Source organism: Lepisosteus platostomus, unplaced genomic scaffold (genome assembly GCF_059453375.1).
Source record: "Lepisosteus platostomus isolate fLepPlt1 unplaced genomic scaffold, fLepPlt1.hap1 Scaffold_32_H1, whole genome shotgun sequence".
NCBI classification, from domain to species: Eukaryota; Metazoa; Chordata; class Actinopteri; order Semionotiformes; family Lepisosteidae; genus Lepisosteus; species Lepisosteus platostomus.
In genome coordinates, this window is record NW_028291660.1 from 84,607 (window position 1) to 102,726 (window position 18,120).

Here is an 18,120-nt window from a genome sequence, read left to right on the forward strand (position 1 = left end):
ACCAGCAGCAAACACTACAGGTTTCCGTAGTGTAGTGGTTATCACGTTCGCCTAACACGCGAAAGGTCCCCGGTTCGAGACCGGGCGGAAACAGCCTCGATTTGCACGCTCCTGTACTTCACAGAGGTATTGAGCGACCGGTCATTTGTTCTCAATGTATTTCCGGTGCCTTCATGCACTCTTGTACCAAACGCACGTTCCTTCTGTACGCGGAGCCGATCATTTGCAATTGGGCTGTGCCGACAGACCAGGACGAGCTCTGTCGGCTCAAAAGCAGCGCAGGACCTGCAAGAACAACAGAAAGATTAGCATCCAGCGGGGGCTTCTTAGTGAGCCCAAGATCTCATCAAGAATCGGCTCCAGCAACAGGGCTGGGCGCATTGTTCCATTCTCCGACCACTCTCGGTGTAAACAAGTCCCTCCTGGTCTCTGCTTGAATTGCACTTTCCTGCGTTTGCTTTGGTGTAACTGGCTTCCCCTGCATGGGCGAATGTGAAGAAGATCCTTAGTAAGTCATTGAAGAAACCCGAGAAGAGGTCGGAGTGGCCTCTGTCGTTCATCAACGATCCAGTCAGGCAGTACTCCTCTGTAAAGCGCCGTTCGTTCACATCGATTGGCTTTTTTTTGCCTTCATTCGTGCAAGTAGTAAAAGCAGACGCCCCTATTCTGCCGTGACCCCGATTCGAACTGGGGTTGTTGCGGCCACAACGCAAAGTACTGACCACTATACGATCACGGCGAGTTACCGATACACACGTGGCAGGGCGGAAAAGGCTGTGCTTTCTTCATGTGACATAATTCGGAAAAGTCCTGACGTTGCATTTCAACTGAGCCCCAGTATACATCGACCCTTCGACACTCTGAGTGACAACTCTCTTGCGTGTTTTCTAATATTTCTGTAGTTTGCTTGCATGATGCCCGGAACAGCAGGGTTGTGCGCTCCTATATGGTCTAGCGGTTAGGATTCCTGGTTTTCACCCAGGCGGCCAGAGCTGACCATCGCTGCAGGAGGTGGGAGAGTTACTCTGGTAGACAGGGCTGACCTTTGGCAATAGGATTTATACTCTCCAAGATGATATTTGCACTTTCTGGAGAGGCGATTTTCTCCACTTCAGTAGCCCGATTTCGTCGATTGCGTGGAGAGGGCTGTAGAATGTGGCGCCGCCTTTCCTGCACCGTCCATGACAGGCGTGCTGGACTCTGGAGAGAGAGCACGGTCCATCAGCGCACACCAATAAAGGCACTGGAAGCAGCTGAATCGCATTGGCGAAGCTCAGCGCTGGGCCGCTGGGCACATCTTACCACCGTTTCCGTAGTGTAGTGGTTATCACGTTTGCCTCACACGCGAAAGGTCCCCGGGTGGAAACAGACTTCAGACTTCTTTTGTCGCCACGCACAAAAGGGGATTGGGGATTCGCCTAGTGCTGTGATCGAACAGACCCACTCACCTCTTAGTGTGGCGGGATCTGCACAGTGCATGTCGCAGCGCATCCTGCTTTCACTTCAATGCGCGTCCTGATGTACCCCGGTCTCCCGCGTGACAGGTGGGGACAGGTGACAGGTCCTATACTAACGAGGAAGACATCGCTCTCTCCGACCCCCGGCATCGTGTCCCGACCCACCGTGCTGGAAAACGATGTGTGCTGTGATTCCTTTACGGAGCAGAAATGACAACCGAGGAGCCGAGAGATCATTTCAGCATTTCGCGTCTGAACGGAAAACACAAATGACCAACTCAGAATGACTTGCCTTTGACGCTTTTCAAAGCGTTCTTTGTGCACGACGACTGCGCCGCCTAGCAGATACAAATGGGTTGTACAACTTTGAACTAGCAAATGGAAGAGGGGCTAAGCCCCCTCTCTTTTAGCCCAGGTTCGATCTGTCTCCCAGAATCACCAGGGCGCACACACACACACCCGTGCCGTTGAAGTGCTCTGCTTCATTTCTAAGGGCAACTCAACATTCACTCCTACCCCGTGCAGAAAAGACAGTGTCTGCAGCAACAGCAGCTCAGGTCTCTGCACAGGAGCTAAGCTGCCCCCATCTCCTCTGCTCTGCGGCTCCTGCGGAGTGGAGTCCTGCCTGGAGCTGTGTTTGCAGGCGGCGGCTCCCCGCGCCCTGTCTGTGCGTCGTGAAATTAATTAATAAATTTATAAAGTTAATTTATAAAGTTAATAAAGTTATAAATTAGAAATTAATAACGATATAATTATATTCATGTACCGCAACACAAGAATAGTACACACTGTACATTGTCTGTCGATAATGTTTCTGTAGTGCTTTTTCAGCACTCAGCATGTGACTGTGCTGGTGGCGCTGTGGGTTAGGTTCCTGACTTCTATGTCACATGGTCTATGATTGAATCCCATGGAACTATGACTTTATTTTTTAACAAACATTTCTTTGAAAAAATGAAACAATTTCCCTTGGTCAGAGATTAAATAAAACCTCACTTTTTTTGAGGTTTTACTGTGCAGAGTGAGGTTTTACCTCACTTTTTTTTAGCAGAAGGTTTACTGTTACCTGAGAAGGGCCGGCATCCAATCACGGTGGTACACACACACGCTCTCACTCATATGAGCTACACGGCTACCAAGATGATCTCGGGTGCGCCGAGCTGGTACGGAACATATTGAACTGATCGACGGCGAATTGTCTCTCAGACAGGCTTTTCACCTCTAAGCTCCCTGACTGACAGTGATCAGCTAGGTAGTGAAACAGTCAGCTGCTTCTAAGCCTTAAACAGCTGCATCTCGGCGCTTCCACGGAGAGATGATTTGAAAGCCGAACATCGCCCATTGGGAACACCTTACTATCACTAGTTTAAGAGACTCTTAAGGTCTTGCAGAGGTGCCTGTCTAATAGCATGCACTTTGCAAGCTATAGGTGTTTAGGCTGAGGCAGAATGCCTGTTAACAAAATGTTTTTCTAAAGGTGTGTCCAAGTGGCTGCAAAAGGACAACACTCCTGGGGCGCCGTGGCTCAGCTCCTGCACTTGATTATAATGCCGATACGTGTCAAAGCAGTAATTTACGTCATCCTACCACTGCAACACGGGGAATAGAAAGAAATGAGCACACGCTACGAATCGTCTCAATCACTCCCTAGAGTCGTAAGGCGCATTGAAGGGTGCACCCCCATCATTAATCGTTGCGCCTCTGTGAAAGGAAAGCTCTTGGGCAGTCTTTGAAACAGCTCGGATGAAACACTTGATTGCTTCCATGTGCATCTGGAGCCCACTTCTTATTTTCACTTCACGCCGCCCAAAGCATTTCTAAAACAGGAGATTCGCGTTTGGGAATGCGCCCTGCCCTACAAATAAAACAGGTCTACGGCTCTGAAACCTGCTCCACGGAAAACAGCTCTGTTGCGCTTTTGATCAAAGGGAGATTCGCTGTTCTTACTTTTTGATGACATAACACCCAAAGGGGCTTCTTTGGAGCTGGATTCCAACCAGCAACCTTAAGTTTCTTGGCGGTATCCTTTACAGTCCTCTCTTCGGTCAACAAGGGACTGAAGGGGGCAGCTTTCCTCACACATACAGTGCAATGTACTGTATTGTTCCCCTTCATTGAATTCGCAGTTCTGCATCAGACCTCTAACTCGTTTCCTTAGCTTGGATTTAAGCCACGAAGCAGGCTTCTACTGTAGAAACGTCTAGAGGAATCACAAACTATTTGAGAGGCCACCATCCCAGGGGGAACTGACAAAGTCTATCCCTAAACACCTAGTGCAGTCTCTCAAGAGACTGTCAAAAACCGCTTTCTCCGTTTGCGTTGCGAGTAAGTGAAACCGCAGTCTCAACCCAGAGCCACTTGGCAGCAGCGGCACGTAAATACCGTTACTGTTACTGCTCGAGACTGACGTTAGCCTACTATACCATGTTCAGCCACCGCTAGAAAATGTACGGCTCTAGAACCTGAGCAAACGACAGGAGTGCCAACGCTGAACGGGCACACGTGTCAGACATGGAGAACGACGAGGATGGGATTCGAACCCATGCGTGCAGAGCACAATGGATTAGCAGTCCATCGCCTTAACCACTCGGCCACCTCGTCAACGACACTGGGCTGTCCGGACATGGGTTGGCGCACTCCAAATGATCTTTTTCTTTTTTTTCCCTCATACTCGAGGGTCATTTTCATGTTCCACATGCGATTTCAACATTTTCCTTGGGAGATGTCAAGCCAGCAAGCCACTGCTGTGGTTCAGTGGCCAGTGTGGAGTTCAGTGGCCCTGTTGTACACAGAAAGCACATTGAGCTCCTTGGACATGAAAAGTTCCAGATAAAAGCCATTTGTCACCCTTTCTCTTGGTGTTGATGTTGCTATTGTATGTAAAGGTGGCAACTTGCTCAGCGAGCAGGCGGAGCACACACCGAATGCAGATGTGTCTGAGTGGTGTGTCCAAGTGGCTGCAAAAGGACAGCTTTCCTGGGACGCCGTGGCTTAGTTGCTTAAGGCGCCTGTCTAGTAAACAGGAAACCCTAGTTCAGAATCCCAGCGGTGCCTTTTTTGTTCTGTCTTCTCGAACAGAACTGGTCATTATGGACAACTGCCTTCGGCTAGACTTAATTAAATGCAAGCATTCATTTCCTGTCTTGAACGACTTGTTTTTCTTAAAATGGATGCAACTTGCAAAACATGAAATACAAACCTTCCTAATCAGCGCTTGCGGCTAGCAAAAAAAAAAAGAAGTCAGCAATGTTTTTTTCTTTAACCTTAACCCTGCTAATGGAGAAGAGTTAAACGACCGAGTCTATGCAGCTTAAACGGTCCGCACGTCGGGTTCTTAGCTGAAAGGGTGGTAAATCACGCTCACCCCAGTCCTTAATCTTTTAAAGAGGATACAAAATTGAACCTAGTCGCCACATCACATACATCCTGTTCAACGATAAAAAGGTAACGTCTATCCTCGCTCCAGAGTAAATCTCACGTTGAGGGCATATTTTTTTCCACTTTACCATGAGTCCGGCTCGGCTGCACAGAGGCGAGAGCAGAGCAATGAGGTCACGGGGACAGGGGAGTCACACGCTGGCTGTTTGAACACGCGGAAGATCACTGAGGGATCCACAGTATGTGGACCCTCCGTGCGCCATCAGTCCGCACTCCGGACTCTGAATCCTGCCATCCGAGTTAAGATCTCGGCGGAACCTGAAGCGCAGTTCCTTCTTAAAATGTAATCTGGTGAGCATTTCTAGAATCGTACTTGTATAGATGCAGCCTTTAATGTGTTGCTAGGTTAAAATTGATGACTTCTTGAACTTCAGTAGGCAACTGCCCTCTTGGTTTCGGATTTAATGTCTTTATTACAGGGGCGCTTTTATGAAGACAGAGTCATGTTCAGGTACTTTGCTTGATGGAGGAAGCTCATTTCGGACTCTGTGATCTGCTCACCTGGAAAGGTCTGCTGTACTACTACAAGAGAGAAGTAGAGTCTGGAAGAAGGGACAATTTTATGATGCTTTGGAAGATAATGTTTTTTTTTCTTTGAAATCGAAATGAATCAGAATATCAGTGCAAAAGACAAACTCTTGGTTTGGTTTAAAGAGATATGGTTTTAAAACAGACAAAATGAAGAAAACAGGTGTTTCTCACTTTTAGAAAAGAATGAACCGGGGGTAATATTTTACTAGTTGCAGTGCTGATCTCACTGGGTTACAGTCCTGCAATGTCACACCAGGGCCAGTGGCGCAATGGATAACGCGTCTGACTACGGATCAGGAGATTGTAGGTTCGACTCCTGCCTGGCTCGGGTTGTTTTTAAACGCATCGGGCTACTCCCTAAGCAGTCTGTGCTACTTACGGGCCTTCAAAAAAGACGCTTTTTTGGTGCTCTGTGCAAAAAGCGTCGACATCTGCTTCCAGCTGTAAAATGCCATTCGCGGACGCTGAAGAACTTATTTGCAAGGGAGCGGGTACAAGCAATTTGGCATTTTAAAACCACCAGGAACACCGAACAGGGGCGCTTCTTTGCTTGCGCCGAAACACAACGACAGGAGGTGGACAACGTAGTCGGCAGGATTCGAACCTCTTTCTGTCTATTATATACTAAATGTTCTCTTGTCTGTCTCTTGTTTGTATAGAACTGAATGTCCCTGACAATGTACTGTTAGTTTTAATTGAAGAACGGCATTTGTGTTCAAATATATCAGACAAGTTTACGTAACTGCTCATGCGACACTCAGTTGTAATTAGTCAAGAAATAAAGTCGAACAACAGCTGCGGGTTTGATTCTGAACGTATGAGATTTCAGCGCCTTTTACTTCCATTGACAAATGATAGAGATTCGAAGAGAGATCCTTCAGACCAGCAAGCAAACCCACGGCTATTTCGGTTTTCTATCTAGGCAACGTTGGTGTCTGCAATAGCATACATGAAAGCGTGATGCAATTTCTGTGGCTACATTTGTTGCACGTCATGCACAGTAAGAGTGTTTCTAACACCAAATAAAAAGTCAACAATTAGCGATCACGCCTTCTCCTCAGTTAACCCACTGAAACCCTTGCTGTTAACAGTTCTTTACTGCGTGGTTTACGAGCACCTACATATCGTGTCGGTTCTTTCAGCTTTATTCATTAGGTTTTCAAAGGCATAAGCCACCAGAGGTGCGAACGCAAAATGTGTGGTTATCTGAAGAATTGCTTTCAATGGCAGCGGGTCCAAGCGATTTAGCGTTTTTATAGTACCGGGAAAGGAGAAACGGCACTTTGCCTTTGCCGCGCAGGCACAAGGCGACGTGCGGCAGACGCCGGAGTCGGTAAATTCCGAACCTGCGCGGGGAAGCCCCAACGCACTTAACCACTCGGCCACGACAAAAGCGAGCTCGCTGCCGCCGCATTCCTCCTATAATCTAACACGGAGTGCGAGGTGGCTGCGGAAACCTTTTTAAAGTCGCTCTCCGTTAAAAAAAAAATACCTTTCACAAGATTCGTGCCGGCAGACAGACACGCCTCAGAGGGTTTAAGGCTGGCTTCACGTTCAAATGATAAAGTCCCCCAGTCCGGATGTCAAAATGCAACTTTGGCAGACAGAAAAAACATCAACAAACCACAAATGGTTTTTACAAGCTGCACCACACTGCACTTTCAAAAGCATTTACATTCGTGTTAGACGCAGGAATTGCCTTTGATTTGCGCGCTTACGAACGCCATGGAAAACGAAACAAAACTAAAGCCCTCAGCTCCTGCACTTGATTATATTGCCGTTACGTGTCGAAGCAGGAATTTATGTCATCCTACCACTGCAACACGGGGAATAGAGGGAAATGAGTACACGCTACGAATTGTCTCTAATCAGTCCCTACAGTTGTAAGGCGCCTGGAAGCGTGCACCCCCATCATTAATCTTTGCGCATCTGTGCAAGGTAAACTCTGGAGCAGTCTTTGAAACGGCTCAAAGGAAACACGTGATTGATTCCATGTGCATCTGGGGTTCATTTCTTATTTACATTTAATTCAAGGGAAAGGCTTGGGTCAGTTTCAGACGGCCTCCAACAGCGAGATTCAAGCGCCCCACCTTCAGCCCAATCTGCGCAGCCAGAACGCCAACGGCTCCTATGCTCTCCGGGGTGCGGTTGTGACCCCGTAACCTAAAATGTTGGTGGCAGACAAATGGAGACTAACAGGTGACGTCCTAGGACATGACTACATTGTGGGGATGGTGACCATTGCTTGGAAAAGAGTGCGAGGCCCCTTTAGAAAAACATTTTGTTAACAGGCATTCTGCCTCAGCCTAAACACCTATAGCTTGCAAAGCGCATGCTATTAGACAGGCACCTCTGCAAGACCTTAAGAGTCTCTTAAACTAGTGATAGTAAGGTGTTCCCAATGGGTGATGTTCGGCTTTAAAATCATCTCTCCGTGGAAGCGCCGAGATGCAGCTGTTTAAGGCTTAGAAGCAGCTGACTGTTTCACTACCTAGCTGATCACTGTCAGTCAGGGAGCTTAGAGGTGAAAAGCCTGTCTGAGAGACAATTCGCCATCGATCAGTTCAATATGTTCCGTACCAGCTCGGCGCACCCGAGATCATCTTGGTAGCCGTGTAGCTCAGATGAGTGAGAGCTTGTGTGTATTTACCACCGTGATTGGATGCCGGCCCTTCTCAGGTCACAGTAAACCTTCTGCTCAAAAAAAGTGAGGTAAAACCTCACTCTGCACAGTAAAACCTAAAAAAGTGAGGTTTTATTTAATCTCTGACCAAGGGAAACGTTTCATTTTTTCAAAGAAATGTTTGTTAAAAAATAAAGTCATAGTTCCATGGGATTCAATCATAGACCGTGTGACATGGAAGTCAGGAACCTAACCCACTAAAGCACTACAGAAACATTATCGACAGACAATGTACAGCGTGTACTATTCTTGTGTTGCGGTACATGAATATAATTATATCGTTATTAATTTCTAATTTATAACTTTATTAACTTTATAAATTTATTAACGTTATTAATTAATTTCACGACGCACAGACAGAGCGTGGGGAGCCGCCGCCTGCAAACACGGCTCCAGGCAGGACTCCGCTCTGCAGGAGCCGCAGAGCAGAGGAGATGGGGGCAGCTTAGCTCCTGTGCAGAGACCTGAGCTGTTGTTGCTGCGGACGCTGTCTTTTCTGCACTCGGGGTAGGAGTGAATGTTGAGTTGCCCTTAGAAATGAAGCAGAGCACTTCAACGGCACGGGTGTGTGTGTGTGCGCCCTGGTGATTCTGGGAGACAGATCGAACCTGGGCTAAAAGAGAGGGGGCTTAGCCCTCTTCCATTTACTAGTTCAAAGTTGTACAACCCATTTGTATCTGCTAGGCGGCGCAGTCGTCGTGCACAAAGAACGCTTTGAAAAGCGTCAAAGGCAAGTCATTCTGAGTTGGTCGTTTGTGTTTTCCGTTCAGACGCGAAATGCTGAAATGATCTCTCGGCTCCTCGGTTGTCATTTCTGCTCCGTAAAGGAATCACAGCACGCGTCGGCTTCCAGCACGGTGGGTCGGGACACGATGCCGGGGGGTCGGAGAGAGCGATGTCTTCCTCGTTAGTATAGGACCTGTCACCTGTCCCCACCTGTCACGCGGGAGACCGGGGTACATCAGGACGCGCATTGAAGTGAAAGAAGGATGCGCTGCGACATGCACTGTGCAGATCCCGCCACACTAAGAGGTGAGTGGGTCTGTTCGATCACAGCGCTAGGCGAATCCCCAATCCCCTTTTGTGCGTGGCGACAAAAGAAGTCTGTTTTCGCCCGGTTTCAAACCGGGGACCTTTCGCGTGTGAGGCGAACGTGATAACCACTACACTACGGAAACGGTGGTAAGACATGCCCAGCGGCCCAGTGCTGAGCTTCGCCAATGCGATTCAGCTGCTTCCAGTGCCTTTATTGGAGTGCGCTGATGGACCGTGCTCTCTCTCCAGAGACCAGCACGCCTGTCATGGACGGAGCAGGAAAGGCGGCGTCACATTCTACAGCCCTCTCCACGCAATCGACGAAATCGGGCTGCTGACGTGGAGAAAATCGCCTCTCCAGAAAGTGCAAATATCATCTTGGAGAGTATAGATCCTATTGCCGAAGGTCAGCCCTGTCTACCAGAGTAACCCTCCCACCTCCTGCAGCGATGGTCAGCTGGTCTCACACGCGAGAAGTTTCGGCTGGAAACAAGCGCCCCCTCTTCTCGCACGTTTTGCACGTTCGAGTAGTTTTAATGCGGCTCCTTCGTACACGGTGCTGATCTTTTGGAAAGCAGGAGGCAAAACTGACACGTTCCCATACCGGGAGTCGAACCAGGGCCGCCTGGGTGAAAACCAGGAATCCTAACCACTAGACCATATGGCAGCGAACAACCCTCCTGTTCCCGGCATCATGCAAGCAAACTACATAAATATGAGAAAACGCAAGAGAGTTGTCACTCAAAGTGTCGAAGGGTCGATGTATACTGGGACTCAGTTGAAATGCAACGTCAGGACTTTTCCGTTTATGTCACACGAAGAGAGCACAGCCTTTTCCGCCCTGCCACGTGTGTATCGGTAACTCGCCGTGATCGTATAGTGGTCAGTACTTTGCGTTGTGGCCGCAACAACCCTGGTTCAAATCTGGGTCACGGCAGAATAGGGGCGTCTGCTTTTACTACTTGCATGAATGAAGGCAAAAAAAAGCCAATCGATGTGAACGAACGGCGCTTTACAGAGGAGTACTGCCTGACTGGATCGTTGATGAACGACAGAGGCCACTCCGACCTCTTCTCGGGTTTCTTCAATGACTTACTAAGGATCTTCTTCACATTCGCCCATGCAGGGGAAGCCAGTTACACCAAAGCAAACGCAGGAAAGTGCATTTCATGCAGAGACCAGGAGGGACCTGTTTACACCAAGAGTGGTCGGAGTATGGAACAATGCGCCCAGCCCTGTTGCTGGAGTCGATTCTTGATTAGATTTTGGGCTCACTAAGAGGCCCCCGCTGGGTACTAATCTTTCTGTTGTTCTCGCAGGTGTTGCGCTGCTTTTGAGCCGACAGCTCGTCTTGTTCTGTCGGGACAGCCCAATTGCAAATGATCGGCTCCAGGTACAGAAAAAACGTGCGTTTGGTACAAGAGTGCATGAACGCACCGGAAGTACATTGGGAACAAATGACTGGTGGTTCAAGACCTCTGTGAAGTGCAGGAGCGTGCAAGAAGAGGCTGTTTGCATCCAGTCTCGAACCTGGGACCTTTCGCATGTTAGGCAAACATGATAACCACTACACTACGGAAACCTGTACGGTTTGTTGCTGGTGTATCGCTTGCGTTTCGGGCTGAGAAAGGGACGCGTCATTTTAGGCAGGGGGCGCTGGAGAGAGGAACAAAGGGAGCGATGAAACAAAATGCCGAAACCCGGGATCGAGCCAGGGACCTTTAGAACATACTCTCACGAATCGTTAGAATATGTGCGTTTGATCATCAATTGCGTAACAACCACATTCGTTCGACTTGAGCCATCAAGCTCATAGTTTTCAAATCTTGAAAGCTGTCATTGAGCACATCATAGTCTGCAGTACGCCCCGTAACTTGCGTACTTCAACAGAAAGAAGAGCAGACAGCTCCATAAATATGCGAGGCGCAGAGAGTGCAAGGCGAGCCGCACACGTTTCGGTGGCTGAGAGAGGGCAGTTTTTGCTTCTGCATTTCCCAAGTAAGGACGCATGACAACAAGCGATTGCGGTGCTCATTTACGACATAGTGGTGATGAGTTTTCAGTACGTGTTCTTTTGAACGAGCAATGAGGTTGCTGCCTTGGACAGCTGACTGCACGCTCTCATTGTGCCACGTGATGAGTATTCACCAGGCTCGTTCAGTCATTAGTCACATTCCATCGTTTGCTATAAGCAGATGCTGCAAGGTGATGTGGATATCAGTTCTCAGTCTTGTGGACGAGGACAAAAAGAGCACACAAGGGCTCAGACGGGAGTTGAACCCGGGACCTCCCACACCCTAAGCGAGAATCATACCCCTAAACCAATGAGCCACGGCAGCACTTTCTATTTTATCCTGTCAGCGAGCTTGAGGACGGGGGAGAGGCGTCATTCGCTCGTCCAGTCAGACCTTTAGCTTGCATGGTACAGCGCTCGCTTTGCATGCGAGAGGTAGCGGGATCGTTTCCCACGTCCTCCAGGTGTGTGCTTAGAGCTTGATGTGCTGAAAGGTGTCCTTTAGCCTGTGGTCACACCTTGCATGGAGAGCGTCATGCAGCTGTCAATCATTTCGCAGCCACGCCCCCTCTTCATCTTCTCTCTGCCTTAAGCGTCTCCGCCACTCTCTCTTGACATTTCATGTCAGCATGTCAGAAGTCCGAGTGACGTTTTTAATGGCTGAGTGAGGGCACGATGCTGAAGCAGAGAGGCCACTTCAGCCAGAGAGACTTGTGCTAGGTGAGATCTGAAAAACGGACTCGCAACAGAAACAGACCAAAAAAGTATCGGTGAGATCAAAAGGCAAATGCAACATCCAGCAGAGGGCGTCTGAAGATTAGGGAACGGGCGACTGAAATCCATATGAGGCAAACTTTCCGGCTGTGCACTGCAGCTGGCCTCGTTGGCGTAGTTGGTAGCGCGTCAGTCTCTTTATCTGAAGGTCCTGAGTTTGATCCTCACACGGGGCATGGCTGCTTGCTCTTTTCAAACACTTGCGGCAACTGTTCGCTCATAACCACGTCTGGAATGCGTGACCTTTACACGGGGGAGAAGCAATGCCGCATCCCTTTTCTAAAGAACATTCATATTCAGAAATAAGTCAAGAAATTTGCCATTACTTTTGCTGTCAGCCTGCCCATGTTGCCAAAGAAAGATTCACTCGGCGTCAACATGACAGAAAAGCGATCACTTGAAAACACTGTTCCACACTCCGTAAGCAAGAACTTCAGTGTTTGCAGTCACCCGATATGCCGATAGTCAAAGGAGCACAAAACACGAAGCGTCAAAAGACAAGATGAGTTGATAGAAAGACCGTTGAATTGATGAGCACAAAAGTTCAGCTCGTACAATAGGCAACGAAGGTCCCGGCGTCATCATCGCACTTGAAAGGACTGCCTTGCAGACTAAGGGCAGTGGGAGGTTGCTGTTTTGAGATGGAGGCATTGGGATGGTGGGCCGAGATCTATTCTTCTTAAGGAATTCTTCATCGTGAAAGATCGGTCCACAGGTCATCCAAAGAACTTACAAATTTTTTGGACTCAGGGAATCACGTCTTGAAAATACGGCTTGGACGCGTAACGGCATTCTATCCAACTATCCAACTGCAGGACTTGAGGGTTTTTTGTGCTTTGTTCTGTTTTCGTTGACATCGCATTCGTAAGAGCGTCAAAAAAAGGCAATTCCAGCATCTAACACGAATAAAAGGGCTATTGAAACTGCAGGGCTGCGCAGCTTCTAAAATCCTTGCACACAATTCTCCGTTATTGTTACTTCCTTCTTTCTGTCTAACAAAGTTCCCTTTTCCTAACCGGACGGGGAGACTTTATCATTCCAACTTGAAGCCAGCCTTAAGTCCTCTGAGGCGCATTTGTCTGCTAGCATGCTTTTGTGAAAGTTCAAATTTGGACAAACACAATCTGTGGCGTTTAGCGTGACATAGTCTTGCAGGCATCGTGCTGTCTCACTGCAATACTATACCGCTGGAGGAAACAGTCCATCTGGCCATGAAACTCATTTGAACGTCTAGCTACAGCAATATCATGATTTATTCAGGATGTGTGGAATCAGCACGTCCCGGAGACAGCTTCCGAAATCGTGAGCATTCTCTGGTGGTGTCCTGCTGGGATCCTGTGGGCGTGTGTTGGTGGTATAGTGGTGAGCATGCAAAAGCCACTGCATTGGTCAGGAATCGAACCCGAGCCTCTTACTTGGCAGGCAAGAATTCTTCCACTGAACCACCAATGCTCAATACCTGTACCTTCAAAAAAGACGCTTTTTTGGTGCTCTGTTCAAAAAGCGTCGACATCTGTTTCCAGCTGCAAAATGCCATCCGCGGACGCTGAAGAATTTATTTATTTAGACACCGCTCAGAATCCCCTGTAAGATTCTCCCTCAGTTCCTTTGAGCAGTGTTTTACCTCTTTCAAAAGGTTTCACTTTCCTAGTCACATTCCAAGGCTCATCGAACCCGGGCTGTTTCCTCCAGCGGTATAGTATTGCAGTGAGACAGCAAGATGCCTGCAAGACTATGTCACGCTAAACGCCACAGATTGTGTTTGTCCGTTCGTGTCAGTCGTCCTGCAACCACGGGAAGTGGGACACAAACATGCTGCAATGCTTTCAAGACGTTAGGATTTGTTTGTGTAACATCCGAGAAGAGTACTTGTGGCTTGAATGTGAACTGTACGTGCCCGCCCCCTTTCCTCTGTAGTGCATGAGTTCCTCCCGGCACGCCCTTCGTCATTGTTCTGTCATCTTGTATTTAAAGGCTTGTATTTCTGCTGCTGAAAATAAGCAACGGTTTTCTCACAACGCCCTTTGTTTCCGACGGAGCCCTTGTCTGTCATGAAATTCTTCAAAACCTCAAACTAGAAGAAGACGACAAATATGAAGCGTTACCGCAACGACATGCCATGAGACGATCGATAACGATTTCCATAGGATCCCCGCGGTTGCCTGGCAACCGTCAGCTTTGCGCAGTGGCAGTATCGTAGCCTGTGAGGTTTAGCCGAGGCGCGATTATTGCTAGTTGAAAACTTTTCCCAATACCCCGCTTCCGCCGGTTTGCAATACAATCGGCGAAAGCAATTTTTGACAGTTTCGTCAGAGACTGAGCAAGGTGTTTAAAGACAGATTTGGTCATGGTGACATCATGGTAGAAAGAAACGAGCTTGTTACGTCTCAACAGAAACGCTCCTTAGCTCTTTCAGCGTTATGCAGAGAACAGCGTCTGTCGAGATCACTTTTGAGTCAGCGCGAAACGCCGTGTGCTGTCAGTTTGATTTCATATTGCTCGTAGCGGCGCCCGGCTTTTGTCTGTCAAACGTTAGGTTGCGCTTCTTCATGCTGCATCGTCGGCATGAGTGGAGCTTTTTAAACGTCTGTACTTACTGCGCCCCATAAGAAATGGTTTGTCCCCGTTCAAAAGAGATTGTGCGATGTCCTGCAGCGTTCGCAAAGCAAACCTTTGACAGTTTGAAAAGAGGAATTTATTCTGCTTCCTGTGCGTGCAGTAGTTACAAAGTTGAACGTCTTTACACGATGTGCTGCAGTTTTCAGTGGGCGGGCTTTGTCAGATGGCTTGGAAAAACGCACTGAGACATCACGAGCAGTGTCCGGCATGTTTTCTGTGTATAGCTGTCTTTTAACGCATACAGAATTCATTCGAAATCATTGATTTCTCCTATTAACAAGGGTCCCTTTTTGAACCTGCCAGAAGCATTCTTTCAATGTAACAGATTTACTCCGGGGAAAGGCAGCATGAAATTGAAAGTAGCTCAAGCTTTCAGCACCCGTATCGTACTGCGTGTATGCAGACACCGCTCAGAATCCCCTGTAAGATTCTCCTTCAATTCCGTTTTGCTCTTTCAAAAGGCTTCGCTTTGCTAGTCACAATCCAAGGCTCATGACAGCATTTGGAACCAATCGGCACTGCGTTGGCCGGGAATCGAACCCGGGTCAACTGCTTGGAAGGCAGCTATGCTCACCACTATACCACCAACGCACGCCCACAGGCGCCCTGCAGGACACCACCAGAGAATGCTCACGATTTCGGAAGCTGTCTCCGGGACGTGCTGATTCCACACATCCTGAATAAATCATGATATTGTTAGTTGCTGTAGCTAGACGTTCAAATGAGTTTCATGGCCAGATGGACTGTTTCCTCCAGCGGTATAGTATTGCAGTGAGACAGCACGATGCCTGCAAGACTATGTCACGCTAAACGCCACAGATTGTGTTTGTCCGTTCGTGTCAGTCGTCCTGCAGCCACGGGAAGTGGGACACAAACATGCTGCAATGCTTTCAAGACGTTAGGATTTGTTTGTGTAACATCCGAGAAGAGTACTTGTGGCTTGAATGTGAACTGTACGTGCCCGCCCCCTTTCCTCTGTAGTGCATGAGTTCCTCCCGGCACGCCCTTCGTCATTGTTCTGTCATCTTGTATTTAAAGGCTTGTATTTCTGCTGCTGATAATAAGCAACGGTTTTCTCACAACGCCCTTTGTTCCCAACGGAGCCCTTGTCTGTCATGAAATTCTTCAAAACCTCAAGCTAGAAGAAGAAGACGACAAATATGAAGCGTTACCGCAACGACATGCCATGAGACGATCGATAACGATTTCCATAGGATCCCCGCGGTTGCCTGGCAACCGTCAGCTTTGCGCAGTGGCAGTATCGTAGCCTGTGAGGTTTAGCCGAGGCGCGATTATTGCTAGTTGAAAACTTTTCCCAATACCCCGCTTCCGCCGGTTTGCAATACAATCGGCGAAAGCAATTTTTGACAGTCTCGTCAGAGACTGAGCAAGGTGTTTAAAGACAGATTTGGTCATGGTGACATCATGGTAGAAAGAAACGAGCTTGTTACGTCTCAACAGAAACGCTCTTTAGCTCTTTCAGCGTTATGCAGAGAACAGCGTCTGTCGAGATCACTTTTGAGTCAGCGCGAAACGCCGTGTGCTGTCAGTTTGATTTCATATTGCTCGTAGCGGCGCCCGGCTTTTGTCTGTCAAACGTTAGGTTGCGCTTCTTCATGCTGCATCGTCGGCATGAGTGGAGCTTTTTAAACGTCTGTACTTACTGCGCACCATAAGAAATGGTTTGTCCCCGTTCAAAAGAGATTGTGCGATGTCCTGCAGCGTTCGCAAAGCAAACCTTTGACAGTTTGAAAAGAGGAATTTATTCTGCTTCCTGTGCGTGCAGTAGTTACAAAGTTGAACGTCTTTACACGATGTGCTGCAGTTTTCAGTGGGCGGGCTTTGTCAGATGGCTTGGAAAAACGCACTGAGACATCATGAGCAGTGTCCTGCATGTTTTCTGTGTATAGCTGTCTTTTAACGCATACAGAATTCATTCGAAATCATTGATTTCTCCTATTAACAAGGGTCCCTTTTTGAACCTGCCAGAAGCATTCTTTCAATGTAACAGATTTACTCCGGGGAAAGGCAGCATGACATTGAGAGTAGCTCAAGCTTTCAGCACCCGTATCGGACTGCGTGTATGCAGACACCGCTCAGAATCCCCTGTAAGATTCTCCTTCAATTCCGTTTTGCTCTTTCAAAAGGCTTCGCTTTGCTAGTCACAATCCAAGGCTCATGACAGCATTTGGAACCAATCGGCACTGCGTTGGCCGGGAATCGAACCCGGGTCAACTGCTTGGAAGGCAGCTATGCTCACCACTATACCACCAACGCACGCCCACAGGCGCCCTGCAGGACACCACCAGAGAATGCTCACGATTTCGGAAGCTGTCTCCGGGACGTGCTGATTCCACACATCCTGAATAAATCATGATATTGTTAGTTGCTGTAGCTAGACGTTCAAATGAGTTTCATGGCCAGATGGACTGTTTCCTCCAGCGGTATAGTATTGCAGTGAGACAGCACGATGCCTGCAAGACTATGTCACGCTAAACGCCACAGATTGTGTTTGTCCGTTCGTGTCAGTCGTCCTGCAGCCACGGGAAGTGGGACACAAACATGCTGCAATGCTTTCAAGACGTTAGGATTTGTTTGTGTAACATCCGAGAAGAGTACTTGTGGCTTGAATGTGAACTGTACGTGCCCGCCCCCTTTCCTCTGTAGTGCATGAGTTCCTCCCGGCACGCCCTTCGTCATTGTTCTGTCATCTTGTATTTAAAGGCTTGTATTTCTGCTGCTGAAAATAAGCAACGGTTTTCTCACAACGCCCTTTGTTCCCAACGGAGCCCTTGTCTGTCATGAAATTCTTCAAAACCTCAAGCTAGAAGAAGAAGACGACAAATATGAAGCGTTACCGCAACGACATGCCATGAGACGATCGATAACGATTTCCATAGGATCCCCGCGGTTGCCTGGCAACCGTCAGCTTTGCGCAGTGGCAGTATCGTAGCCTGTGAGGTTTAGCCGAGGCGCGATTATTGCTAGTTGAAAACTTTTCCCAATACCCCGCTTCCGCCGGTTTGCAATACAATCGGCGAAAGCAATTTTTGACAGTCTCGTCAGAGACTGAGCAAGGTGTTTAAAGACAGATTTGGTCATGGTGACATCATGGTAGAAAGAAACGAGCTTGTTACGTCTCAACAGAAACGCTCTTTAGCTCTTTCAGCGTTATGCAGAGAACAGCGTCTGTCGAGATCACTTTTGAGTCAGCGCGAAACGCCGTGTGCTGTCAGTTTGATTTCATATTGCTCGTAGCGGCGCCCGGCTTTTGTCTGTCAAACGTTAGGTTGCGCTTCTTCATGCTGCATCGTCGGCATGAGTGGAGCTTTTTAAACGTCTGTACTTACTGCGCCCCATAAGAAATGGTTTGTCCCCGTTCAAAAGAGATTGTGCGATGTCCTGCAGCGTTCGCAAAGCAAACCTTTGACAGTTTGAAAAGAGGAATTTATTCTGCTTCCTGTGCGTGCAGTAGTTACAAAGTTGAACGTCTTTACACGATGTGCTGCAGTTTTCAGTGGGCGGGCTTTGTCAGATGGCTTGGAAAAACGCACTGAGACATCATGAGC

The 18,120-nt window shown here is 48.2% G+C and overlaps 11 non-coding genes across 11 annotated transcripts; 6 read left to right on the forward strand and 5 right to left on the reverse strand.

Annotated features, from left to right (window-relative positions):
• Positions 1 to 20: 20 nt before the first annotated feature.
• On the forward strand, positions 21 to 93 carry trnav-aac (transfer RNA valine (anticodon AAC)). Its single transcript has one exon. It is a non-coding gene; the product is annotated as a tRNA-Val (tRNA).
• Positions 94 to 3,976: 3,883 nt separating this feature from the next.
• On the reverse strand, positions 3,977 to 4,058 carry trnas-gcu (transfer RNA serine (anticodon GCU)). Its single transcript has one exon. It is a non-coding gene; the product is annotated as a tRNA-Ser (tRNA).
• A 1,623-nt stretch (positions 4,059 to 5,681) lies between these two features.
• On the forward strand, positions 5,682 to 5,754 carry trnar-acg (transfer RNA arginine (anticodon ACG)). Its single transcript has one exon. It is a non-coding gene; the product is annotated as a tRNA-Arg (tRNA).
• A 3,985-nt stretch (positions 5,755 to 9,739) lies between these two features.
• Positions 9,740 to 9,811, reverse strand: trnae-uuc (transfer RNA glutamic acid (anticodon UUC)). Its single transcript has one exon. It is a non-coding gene; the product is annotated as a tRNA-Glu (tRNA).
• A 2,224-nt stretch (positions 9,812 to 12,035) lies between these two features.
• Positions 12,036 to 12,108, forward strand: trnak-cuu (transfer RNA lysine (anticodon CUU)). Its single transcript has one exon. It is a non-coding gene; the product is annotated as a tRNA-Lys (tRNA).
• Positions 12,109 to 13,313: 1,205 nt separating this feature from the next.
• trnag-gcc (transfer RNA glycine (anticodon GCC)) lies at positions 13,314 to 13,384 on the reverse strand. Its single transcript has one exon. It is a non-coding gene; the product is annotated as a tRNA-Gly (tRNA).
• A 722-nt stretch (positions 13,385 to 14,106) lies between these two features.
• LOC148634286 (U4 spliceosomal RNA) lies at positions 14,107 to 14,248 on the forward strand. Its single transcript, XR_015933587.1, has one exon. It is a non-coding gene; the product is annotated as a U4 spliceosomal RNA (small nuclear RNA).
• An 822-nt stretch (positions 14,249 to 15,070) lies between these two features.
• On the reverse strand, positions 15,071 to 15,142 carry trnag-ucc (transfer RNA glycine (anticodon UCC)). Its single transcript has one exon. It is a non-coding gene; the product is annotated as a tRNA-Gly (tRNA).
• A 650-nt stretch (positions 15,143 to 15,792) lies between these two features.
• LOC148634288 (U4 spliceosomal RNA) lies at positions 15,793 to 15,934 on the forward strand. Its single transcript, XR_015933569.1, has one exon. It is a non-coding gene; the product is annotated as a U4 spliceosomal RNA (small nuclear RNA).
• An 822-nt stretch (positions 15,935 to 16,756) lies between these two features.
• Positions 16,757 to 16,828, reverse strand: trnag-ucc (transfer RNA glycine (anticodon UCC)). The gene has a single exon. It is a non-coding gene; the product is annotated as a tRNA-Gly (tRNA).
• A 650-nt stretch (positions 16,829 to 17,478) lies between these two features.
• LOC148634290 (U4 spliceosomal RNA) lies at positions 17,479 to 17,620 on the forward strand. Its single transcript, XR_015933570.1, has one exon. It is a non-coding gene; the product is annotated as a U4 spliceosomal RNA (small nuclear RNA).
• The last annotated feature ends 500 nt before the right edge of the window (positions 17,621 to 18,120 follow it).